At 50.1% G+C, this 12,534-nt stretch overlaps 1 protein-coding gene across 3 annotated transcripts in view; it reads left to right on the top strand.

Moving 5' to 3' along the window:
* Positions 1–5,400: 5,400 nt before the first annotated feature.
* Positions 5,401–12,534, top strand: part of WDR33 (WD repeat domain 33) — a 66,886-nt gene continuing 59,752 nt past the window's right edge. For all 3 annotated transcript variants that reach the window (XM_075569638.1, XM_075569637.1, XM_075569636.1), the window contains exon 1: positions 5,401–5,596. The gene's annotated coding sequence lies outside the window, so the exon portion shown is untranslated. The remainder of the gene's footprint in view (positions 5,597–12,534) is intronic.

Raw genomic sequence — 12,534 nt, 5'->3', positions numbered from 1 at the left:
CATAGTATATGGCTCGGCTCCTCAAACCCACCTTAGCAAACTTGACACCCTCTACAATTCAATTTGTCGTTTTGTTCTCCAATGCAACTACAACACACATCACTGCGAAATGCTCAAAGAACTAGATTGGTCATCACTAGAGTCTAGGCGCAAAGTTCACCTTTCCTGTCTCACCCTCAAATACTTTCTGGGCAAGCTACCCAGCTACCTGAACAAGCTCCTCACCCCTACCACATGCAGTACCTATCACCTGAGATCAGACTCCAAAAGCATATTCATGGTCCCAAGACTCAACAAAGTATCCGGACGTTCCTCCTTCTCCTTCCGTGCACCCCAAAACTGGAACAACCTACCAGAGACTCTCATATCCACCACCAGCTTAAGTTCTTTCAAATCTAAGGCTGTCTCACACTTTAATCTGGTCTGTAACTGTTTCATACGCTCATAATATATATTTTCTTTAACTGTGCATGCAATGTCTTGTATATAATGTATACCCTGTTCATTTATGTAACTGTATTTGTAACCATGTATTATTTTGTTTTACTCTGTGCCCAGGACATACTTGAAAACGAGAGGTAACTCTCAATGTATTACTTCCTGGTAAAATATTTTATCTTATACTATATTAGTGAAAGCACTGTATGTTTGCCTGCCTGCCTGCATGCATGCCTGCCTGCCTGGATGTCCGGTGTCCCTAGGGGAAATCTCATTGGTCCCTTGGGCCGCCCCCGCACACCTCTCATTGGCCTGAGGCGGAGTGACGGGCCAAAGGGGACACACACACACACACACCTCTCTGTCCTCTCCCCCCCCCCATCACACACACCTCCCTCTCCACTCACCTCCCTCCACCTCCCGCTCCACTCACCTCCCTCCCGCTCAACTCCCTCCACCTCCCGCTCCATTCACCTCCCTCTCCATTCACCTCCCTCCCGCTCAACTCCCTCCCCGGCGCAGGGACAGGCAGTGGGCAGGGCAGCCTGCCGCTGCCTCCACTCACCTCCCGCTCCCTCCACTCACCTCCCCTCACCTCCCGCTCACCTCCCTGGCGCGGGGACAGGCATTGGCCAGGGCAGCCTACCGCTGCCACGCGGCACCTAACCTCCCTCCCGCTCAACTCCCTCCCCGGCGCGGGGACAGGCAGTGGGCAGGGCAGCCTGCCGCTGCCTCCACTCACCTCCCGCTGCCTCCACTCACCTCCCGCTCCCTCCACCCACCTCCCGCTCCCTCCACCCACCTCCCGCTCCCTCCACTCACCTCCCCTCACCTCCCGCTCACCTCCCCTCACCTCCCGCTCACCTCCCTGGCGCGGGGACAGGCATTGGCCAGGGCAGCCTACCGCTGCCACGCGGCACCTAAGATGGCGGCGGAAGGAAGGACCCCTTCCTCCCTCGCGGACTAACTAACATGGCGGCGGCCAGAAGGAGAGGTGAGTGTGTGTGAGTGTGTGAGTGAGTGAGTGTGTGTCTGTGTCTATGTGTGTGTGTGTCACAGCGTGACAGTGTGTGTGTGGGACACTGTGTGTGTGTCTGTGTGCGTCTGTTACACTGTGTCTCAGACACTGTAGAGTGGGGACCGGAGCTACACATGGGGGGTGGGGGGGGGGGGGTCAGGAGCGGAGAAAGATACAGGGGGAGTGGAGAGGAGGGACCCGTCAATTTAAACCAAACCAACCCCCCTCCTGTCCACTGCCCCCCCCTCCTGTCCACTGCCCCCCCCTCCTGTCCACTGTCACCCCCCTCCTGTCCACTGTCACCCCCCTCCTGTCCACTCTCCCCCCCCCTCCTGTCCACTCTCCCCCCCTCCTGGCCACTGTCACCCCCCCTCCTGTCCACTCTCCCCCCCCTGTCCACTCTCCCCCCCCTCCTGTCCACTGTCACCCCCCCCCTCCTGTCCACTCTCCCCCCCCGTCCACTCTCCCCCCCCCGTCCACTCTCCCCCCCCGTCCACTCTCCCCCCCCCTCCTGTCCACTCTCCCCCCCCTCCTGTCCACTCTCCCCCCTGTCCACTCTCCCCCCCTCCTGTCCACTCTCCCTCCCTACCATCCCCTCCAAATAGTCACCTATTGTTCCACCATTTATAAATAACTAGCTGAGAGACCCGGCGTTGCCCGGGATGTAAATGCGTAATAGGTAGTATTATTTATAAATGGTGGAACAATAGGTGACTATTTGGAGGGGATGGGAGGGAGGGAGAGTGGACAGGAGGGGGGGAGAGTGGACAGGGGGGAGAGTGAGTGGACAGGAGGGGGGGGAGAGTGGACAGGAGGGGGGGAGAGTGGACGGGGGGGGGGAGAGTGGACGGGGGGGGAGAGTGGACGGGGGGGGGAGAGTGGACGGGGGGGGGGGAGAGTGGACGGGGGGGGGGAGAGTGGACGGGGGGGGGAGAGTGGACGGGGGGGGGGAGAGTGGACGGGGGGGGGGAGAGTGGACGGGGGGGGGGAGAGTGGACGGGGGGGGGGAGAGTGGACGGGGGGGGGGAGAGTGGACGGGGGGGGGGGAGAGTGGACGGGGGGGAGAGTGGACGGGGGGGGGAGAGTGGACAGGAGGGGGGGGGGTGACAGTGGACAGGAGGGGGGGGAGAGTGGACAGGGGGGGGAGAGTGGACAGGAGGGGGGGTGACAGTGGACAGGAGGGGGGGTGACAGTGGCCAGGAGGGGGGGGAGAGTGGACAGGAGGGGGGGGAGAGTGGACAGGAGGGGGGTGACAGTGGACAGGAGGGGGGTGACGGTGGACAGGAGGGGGGGGGCAGTGGACAGGAGGGGGGGGCAGTGGACAGGAGGGGGGGGCAGTGGACAGGAGGGGGGTTGGTTTGGTTTAAATTGACGGGTCCCTCCTCTCCACTCCCCCTGTATCTTTCTCCGCTCCTGACCCCCCCCCCCCCCACCCCCCATGTGTAGCTCCGGTCCCCACTCTACAGTGTCTGAGACACAGTGTAACAGACGCACACAGACACACACACAGTGTCCCACACACACACTGTCACGCTGTGACACACACACACATAGACACAGACACACACTCACTCACTCACTCACACACTCACCTCTCCTTCTGGCCGCCGCCATGTTAGTTAGTCCGCGAGGGAGGAAGGGGTCCTTCCTTCCGCCGCCATCTTAGGTGCCGCGTGGCAGCGGTAGGCTGCCCTGGCTAATGCCTGTCCCCGCGCCAGGGAGGTGAGCGGGAGGTGAGGGGAGGTGAGCGGGAGGTGAGGGGAGGTGAGTGGAGGGAGCGGGAGGTGGGTGGAGGGAGCGGGAGGTGGGTGGAGGGAGCGGGAGGTGAGTGGAGGGAGCGGGAGGTGAGTGGAGGCAGCGGGAGGTGAGTGGAGGCAGCGGCAGGCTGCCCTGCCCACTGCCTGTCCCCGCGCCGGGGAGGGAGTTGAGCGGGAGGGAGGTTAGGTGCCGCGTGGCAGCGGTAGGCTGCCCTGGCCCCGCGCCAGGGAGGTGAGCGGGAGGTGAGGGGAGTGGAGGGAGCGGGAGGTGGGTGGAGGGAGCGGGAGGTGAGTGGAGGCAGCGGCAGGCTGCCCTGCCCACTGCCTGTCCCTGCGCCGGGGAGGGAGTTGAGCGGGAGGGAGGTGAATGGAGAGGGAGGTGAATGGAGAGGGAGGTGAATGGAGCGGGAGGTGGAGGGAGTTGAGCGGGAGGGAGGTGAGTGGAGCGGGAGGTGGAGGGAGGTGAGTGGAGAGGGAGGTGTGTGTGATGGGGGGGGGGAGAGGACAGAGAGGTGTGTGTGTGTGTGTCCCCTTTGGCCCGTCACTCCGCCTCAGGCCAATGAGAGGTGTGCGGGGGCGGCCCAAGGGACCAATGAGATTTCCCCTAGGGACACCGGACATCCAGGCAGGCAGGCAGGCAGACATGCATGCAGGCAAACATACAGTGCTTTCACTAATATAGTATAAGATACTACCTATTACGCATTTACATCCCGGGCAACGCCGGGTCTCTCAGCTAGTAAATAAATAAATAAATACAAATCAAAGGATGCTCAGTATATTAAAACTCATTAAAAATGGCATTAAGAGTTAAATAATTTTTTTTTTTAGAAAGTATTATCTAATACAGGCGTCTCAAACTCAGTCCTCAGGGGCCACCAACAGGCCAGTTTTATGGATATCCCTGCTTCAGCACAGGTGGCTCAATCAGTGGCTCAGTTTTGGACTGATCCACCTGTGGTGCTGCAGGGATATCCATAAAAGCTTGTCTGGTGGTGGCCCCGGAGGACTGAGTTTGAGACTCCTGATCTAATACTACAGAACTTAAGACTCAATCTTATCCCAGATCAGCGCATACCACAGCCAGAGAGCTTTAGGCACGTACTATAGTGCCGCGCGCGCGGAATTTCAGTTGGCTGACGTTAGTCAGCTTTTCTATAGAAGGGCCGCGCGCACGGCGGGGAGAGGGGAGCCGACAGACAGCGGTGAAGATGAAGAAATTCATCTTTTCGTGCCGCTGCCTGCGCTCAAATGTATGTATATGTGTATATGCATGGATGTGTGTTTGTATGGATGTGTGTGTGTGTGTGTGTGTGTGTGTGTGTGGGTCAAGGATTGTAAAAGAAAAAAAAAATATTTATTAACTTTTTTTTTCTTTAAAAAAATCTATCTAGGACTTATTTTCACTCACACAACCCATGCACACACATATACACTAACCTGCAGCTCCCGGCTCTATATTCATGAAAAGCATGCGGCACGTGCACGCGCGTTCGCATAGGAACGCACGACCGTATGCTATATAGAACAGCCCTTAGGCGTGTAATATAGTGCACACGCGCGCTACCGTGCGCGCATCAATTAGAATTGGCTGTGTTAGCCAGACGTTTCTATACTAGGGACGCGTGTGCGCACGGCTGTGAGCGGTGGTGCGGCAGACCAGGGAAAATACAATAAAATTGTATTTTCGCGCTGCCGCCACGCCGCAAACCAATCACAGCGCGGCCTAACGCTGTGACATCAGTCACTCCCCCTAACCATGTGCATCACCGCTTGCACCCTAACAACTAAACGCGCAACGCTGGGTGCACGCGCAGCAGTGAGGACTATAAAACAAGCCTTAGCAGCAATGTGTGTGGAGGTGATGTCTAGATAACATTGTAGGGAAGGTTAAACTGAATGTCCATCTGTGTATTGCCCACATGTACCGCAATATACAAGGCCACTGCCAGTATTAATGAAATATCTAACCCAGGGAGTGTGATTGTATTGCACTAGCTGAACACACTTTATGGCTAAAGTTTCCCTGTGGGTGTTTCCTGCAGGTCACTGCGAGGCAGGCTGACTGAAACCCCCCATTTCCATAGGCCTTGCTATCACCATCACTACTAGCCCCACGCGCTGCCCATTCCCCAGGTTGCCCCGCGCGTGCGCAGGACGACACGCCTGGGCACTCCCTCTCGTGCGCTCTGACGTCGCTGTGCGTCAGGCAGCGCGTGCGGTGTGCGGGAGATGGCGGCCGGTTCCGAGGCCTGGAGCGGCGGATTATCCTGAAGGGGAATATCACCGAGAGCCGGGGAGGCCGCAGCAACCGGAACCTCGCAGGCGCCCGCCCCAGCCACCCAACCGGCTCTCCCGCAGGGCGGAGAGCGGGAACCGAGCGGTAAGAGCCGCGGGGAAGAGCCGCGGTGTGTAGGCCTCGGCCGGTCTGTACCCGGATGGCGTCGGTCTATGTGCGGGTCACAATAGCTCACGGGAGCCCAGGCCTGCTCCCACGGGTGTTAGTAATATATACACACAAATATATATATATATATTATATATATATATATATATATATATATACATACACATAAACACAAATATATAATATACACACACATATATATATATATATATATATATATACAAACATTCTCTCTCTCTCTCTCTCTCTCTCTCTCTCTATATATATATATAGAGAGAGAGAGATATGTGTGTATATATATATATATATATATATACACATACACACACACACACAAAAATATATTTTATATGTAGTTGTTAGTTAAAATGTCAGTTGGCACTCCTGTAGGTGCTGGTAAGCTGTAGGTGCGTGTCCCATATAAATAATATGTAGATATGATACCGTTCTGCAGTCTGGTAATCAGGAGAGTAGGAGACCCCCCCATGTCCATATTCGGAGAGAAAATCCTATTTATGGGAACCCCCCCAGTGCCCATTCAGAGAGAGAATGCTGTTTATGGAGACCCCTGTCCCCATTCAGAGAGCTAATGCTGTTTATGGGTACCTCCCATTACCCATTTAGAGAGAGAAACCTGTTTATAGGAACCCCCCAGTCAGAGAGAAATGTTTGAGAACTTCAATATTTAGGGAAAAATGTTGAGGATCCATCCACATTCAGAGAGATGAGTTGAGGGTATCCTCCCGGAGAACTGTTTATGGGATGGTAGAAGTTATTTACCCCTCCCATTTAAAGCCTTATTTAGCCGGCTTTAGAACAAATAAGACTTGCTCAGTCGAACCCTGAAATACCAGCCTAACTATAACCAGAATCCTAATAGACTAGTACAAAATTACTAATTATCAGGGAGAAGGTTATAGAGCCTGGTAAATACTTTCTTATGGGATACTGCCGTTTAGATAGTTTGATCTTTATTGTTCCCCCCATATGTCATTCAGAGATGGAGAAATGTTTAGACCCCACCGTTCAGAGAGGGGTTTGTAGGATACACCCTAGAAATAGAGGTTTGTGGGTGCCCTTTGGACACTCACCCACGCTTGGCCCTTGCGTAAACAAAAAAACCTGACTTTGATTGAACCGCGCTCTGCTTGCCTGCAACGCGACCCACCCCCCGCGTGTGCGAAATAGCGCGGACACCCGTCGCTCATGTTTGGAGTGTTGGTGACGTCACCGCTCTCCAAGCATGAGCGCGGTCAGCGAAAGAGGGGACTCAGCCTTAGACTGACCGTGTTTACCAGTCACAAGCCACAGTGCTTTGAATAATTTGAGACAATTTAAGCATTGGGTACAGAGATGTTTTTTCCCCAATACCGGATAAGTAGCATTCACAACCTGAATGGGCCAACTTCTTGAAGGCCACATGTGTTGTTGCTGGCTGTGGGTTGCCCACCATTTAGTTTAGATGATACGTAGGTTTTATGTGAGTAGAAATAGTCTCTTGCCTCCCTGTTTAGTTTGGTTTCCTGCTCATAAAATACCTTCTGACATACGCCAATGTACAATTCTCCAGTCATTTTTTTAGCTTGAGTAAATACTGTTGGGGATTAATATCATTGAGTATATTGCTGGATTGGCTTATTTAGCTATAGTAACATTCCCTCCTTGGTCTGTACTAACCAAAGCAGTGTGTGTTGTAAATGATGTAATTGTGCTCTCCGCGGGTTGGCTGTTAGGACTGAATTTGGGAAGTTATTACACAGACCTGGAATTATGCGGCATATATTACAAATGGTAGCTAATGTTGCCATGCACTTGAGTGAAAATCTATTTCCGGGTTCCCTATTCCATATTTTAGCCTTGTTGGGCAGCGTGCATGTTTTCTGAGGAGGACTTAATGTGCAATTACTCTGGGAAACAACTGGCATTACTGTGGTCCCAGGGCAAGTGCCTGCAAATCACTCTGGCAGCAAAGGGGTTACAAATGATTGCACTGTTGGATTTTCTCAGAGGTGCTTTGACTCAGCCCTGATTGCTGCTACTTTCCTTTCTCTGTTTCTGGGCAGCTAGGCAAGTAAGAGTTAAATTATTAAAAGCCCGATGTACAAACTAGTGACGAACAATATATATTTGTCCTCCTGAGAGGAAGAGGAAAAATCACTTGGATAGCTACGACTGCCATCTATCTACTGCACGTTTTCCCTTACCTACTATCTCTGTAAGTTCCCATCATACGTCTTAGATTGTAAGCTCTCCGGGGCAGGGATTTCCTTTCCTATTGTCTGATCTTATTGTATTACATTTCCTTGTACTGTATTGTCTCACTTGTAAAACGCTAAGTACAGCTGTGGGTGCTATATAAATAAAGATATGCATGCATAGTAAGCTCGCTGTGGCAGGAATTTGCTTTCCTATTGTCTATTTGTTTGCATGTATTTTTATTGTCTCTTGTAAACTGCTGCATACATGGTTGGCACTATATAAATAAAAATTATACATTCATATGGTATTCTCCACACCCATCTGTGCTGTCCTCACTCACAGGTCTCCTGGCCGCAATCCCCATAACTCTAGGTCTCTTGTTCCAAGCTTCAATGGTAGATGTGTCCTAATAGGACATGAGTAGCTGTAGATATGAGGTTTCTTGCTTACCCTGTGATTTTCATACGTACTGCTATCAATGAGAAGCGAGAAGAACTGTCTATAGCTCCTGTGTCTCCCATATCGAGTTATCACATGGGGGCACGACACAGAGCAGCATGGTAACAGTGTCAGAAGGTAGCTCGGCAGAAGTGTTTCTGCACCGCACGATTTTTCTGTGACTGGTTCTAAGTAAATAAGTCATTCACCAATAAGTTTGACCTGCTAGATAATATTTTGTTAATTTATACGCCCGACTCCACGTTCAGGACCACATCAAACCTACACTTTGAAACCTCCAGTTCAGGAATTTGTACCCAATAAAGACTGTAAATATTAGGAAGTCCCTGGGTTGGTCTAATATGACTGCTTACAGAAAGCTGACAGTAAGCCAAGATCGATCACTGTTACTGATTGGCTGTCTTGGAGAAAGATGTCCATCACCCATGTTGGGAGGAGGGCAAAAGTCATTTTTTTTCTAAGTATATACAATTTGTCAGGAGCCTGACTGGTTTCCCGATGAATTAGGTAGACCCCCAAAGAATGGGGTTGTCATTGGATTGCTACTGAATACAAATAGTCTACAACAGGGATGGACAACTCCTGTCACCACGGGCCACCCACAGGTCAGGTTTTAGGTATATCCCTGCTTCAGCACAGGTGGCTCAATCAACGATATCCTTACCCTGTAGAGAAAAAAGAGAAAAGAGAAACAGCAGTGCACTGCCAGGGAGCCAGGTGGTTAAAAAAAATAATTTATTAATCAAAATAACATCACCCACAGGGGTAGTGCCGCCCTTCTACACGTTTCGGACCTGCGGTCCTTTAACAAGGAGTTTAACTCCTTGTTAAAGGACAGCAGGTCCGAAACGCGTAGGAGGGCGGCACTACCCCTGTGGGTGATGTTATTTTGATTAATTTTTTTAACCACGTGGCTCCCTGGCAGTGCACTGCTGTTTCTCTTTTTTCTCTACGTTGGATCTTCTTATCAGTGGCTGGACACGCCATCAGGGACTCTTGGAGGCTCAGGAGTGGGTAACCAATCAACCTCATTTCTTATATTTGACAATGTGTGCAACACCAGTTTTAATTTAGTTTGACTCCAGTGCGTTAACTACAAGTGGATTTATTTTTCATCATGTTGGTTCACTTCAGGAGACACTTTATTATCAGCTGACTGATTTGTTATTTTTGCTACTCTTTAGACCCACTCCTCAATAGAGCTTCACTCCAGAGACTGTACTACATTTAAGGATTTATATATTCCGGACACTCCTGAGCACCTACATCTCTATATCTACATATCCTTACCCTGACCTGTTGGTGGCCCTTGAGGACTGGAGTTTCCCACCTCTGGTCTACAATGTGCGTTCTGGAGTAGTGTATGTCTCTGTGCTGTTTTGTAGATGAGCTTTCAGGGCGACATTTAAAAATGTATTGAACTTTCCGTGACATGAATGTTAAAATGGTGAGGTGGCCAGGTGGTGACAGTGTGACGGCGGGTACTAGACTGTACAGAGTGTTGCGTTTTTTGTGTGGAAACTAGCAGTAAAGCACTACTGCTCATTTATTTACACTGCTATTTTAATAGCTCTACTTTTTCAGGAAAATTATATTTATATTGGAAACCTGTTTCTTTGGTATAGGATAAATGTTCCATAAATCACCCTAGAACAAGGTCCAAAACCTTTGCATCAATTTAAATAAATGTACAGTAGACTTTTTTTTCTATGCATACTACTGCTGCATTTTATTTAGCTGTTGACAAGTTTTTACTCAGTATAACACAAAGTTAAATGGCAGCTAACTGCAATATTAGCACGGAAAATATAAAATACTGCAATAGATGATTTCAGTGGGGTACCTCATTTACAATAATCCTAGCGGCAATCTGGACTCTTCACCTTTTAATAAAAGTTCTTCATTATATGGCACATATACAGTACATTATATACTAATGATATAACTTATAAGAACATTCACATTTCTGGTCCCATGAAACTGTCTCATCCCATAATCCCGCGGCATAGCACGCTTCCACTGCAACCAGGGATTCTGAGTAATAACATGAAACTGAACACTAACCGTGCGTCAGTTCTTGCTACTTATCTACTTTAACATGGATCCCCAAGCGCACAGGTTGTACAGCAAAGCCCAAGTCACGGAAATGCTGCATAACAGGGAATTCAAAGCCACCCATTTTGGTTCCTGTAAAATTGTTGGGCCATTCAGCATCTCACACCTTTTTTTAACAAAGAGGCAAGGAACTAAATGCAGGAACGTATTCTAAGTGCGCTCAATTAGGGTTATACATTTAAATTTGACTGAGTATAAACTGGTGAATAAAGGTGTGTGTGTGTGTGTGTGTGTGTGTGTGTGTGTCTCGCACGTAGTCACATATCTAAAAGCTGAATCAGTCCCTTTTTTTTTTTTTTTCGTGAAGGGGAAAGGAGCAGGTCCGTTTTAGAAAGGGAAATTAATCCCTGTCGGGCCCTCCACATTCTAGTCAATATTGTTGTTCCTCATAAACGCCGTGTTCTGCTGCTAAATCCAGGTTGCTCTTAACCTGAAGGAAAGAAATAAAAAAGCGCAAAAGATGTACAATACTGTTAAAGTTTACTAGATAAGGGTGCTCATTTGCATGTCATTTCCCAGAATCCTTAGCTGCAGTGGAAGCACAAAAGATGTATTGAGCTACAGGGGGAGTGACGGGGGCGCGGTCGTGATGTCACCCAGCAGGTTCGCCCTCATTGGCTGAACCGCCGGGGGCGTGGCCTAGCGGTCCGTCGCCCGTGTCATCTCAATTTTCGGGTCTGGAAGAAAAACTCGCCACACGGTGGCTCCCCCTCGCAGCGGCCCCGGCCCCATTGAGAAGCCATAGCGAGCGCTGCAGTTGCCAGTGGGGGCCTGGCCTTAGCCATAATTGATCAAATGGAACAGAAGTAGTTGAAATACTTGAATTCAATGTTCCCTGTTCTCTTTAATGAAGTGTCCAGGAGGTGTTATGAAACCGTGTCTTGTTCTGACTCGGAGAGAGAGGTATCGTAGTGATATGACTTTCCAGGAAGGCCACGCGTCAGCAGCTGGTTGTACAGATGGCAACGCTGTTCTCCATCTTCCTGGCTTTAGTCAGGAAAACAAATGGACATTCTAATTCACTTCCTTAACTATTCTAACTGCTAAAGCAAAGATTCGTCTTCTTGTTCTGGAGATTGATTTAAAATTCCACTTTCTTACGAATTCTGGGGGGAGTGTTTTCTTTATCTGAAGCCAACCATTTCCTTATCACAGAGCCGATAAAGATAAGGGAAGGGGGAGAGAGGAGGCTTTACCTGTGCAAACGCTTGTTGAATACGCAGAGACATCAGACAAAAGGGAACAGCCAGATGAGTTGAAACCCCTCTCGGCTCACCATGCTTACAAAATAATTTTGAGGAAAAAAAAGGCATAATTCTAAGCATTGGATTTGGATTAAAAAAAGGCATTAATAACACAGATCTGACCCCGTAAAGGAGATGCAAGCCTTTGAGTGCAATTCATTTAAAAAAAATAGAAGATTGGAACAGGGGGGTCTCTGGAGCTGAACACCGTTAATTTCAGCTCCGGGGACCCCCTGCTTCCAGAGATACTTACCTCTGAAGGGGGTGCCGGTATCTCTGCAGTTTAAAGCCCCCGGTCACATGGGCCAATAGGATGGTGCGCCGGGTGACCTCACACCTTCCTTATTAGCCTACAGGGCCCGGGGAGGTTTGAAAAGCCACCATACAGTGAACCCTGGAGTGGCTACCGGCGCCCTCTGCAGGTCTGTTCCTCCGCAAGCAGGAGATCCCCCAGAGCTGAAATGAATGGGGTTCAGCTCAGAAGACCCCCGGCTTCAATCCTGTATTTACATTTTTTATTTTTATTTTAAATGGAGAAACAAACGGCTTGCATTGCCACTTTAACCTGGTCTTTGCTATTAGTGTATTTTACTTGGGATAGACAATGGCCCTTAATGCAGCAATATATTTTGAATGTGAAATGCTGTGGGGTTTTGCATTGTGGATGACTGAACCACCTGCATTGTAGGCAGGGCTGCCCCACACCTGAGTGAGGAGCAGCATCACAGTGGCAGGTTCTATGATGCCAGCGAGAAAGGGTTGGGTACCATTGTCTTCCTCAACTGAAGTATATGTGTAACAGGCACAGACAGATGTCGTAGTCTCCATTGACCCCATTGGTGCATTATGAGCGGGGAGGTGGTACGTATGTGTATATTTAGCTACACATATTAGACT

This window comes from Ascaphus truei, chromosome 14, assembly GCF_040206685.1.
Source record: "Ascaphus truei isolate aAscTru1 chromosome 14, aAscTru1.hap1, whole genome shotgun sequence".
NCBI lineage: Eukaryota > Metazoa > Chordata > Amphibia > Anura > Ascaphidae > Ascaphus > Ascaphus truei.
The sequence above is the reverse complement of the archived record's forward strand: the minus strand, read 5'-3'. Positions and strand labels throughout refer to the sequence as shown.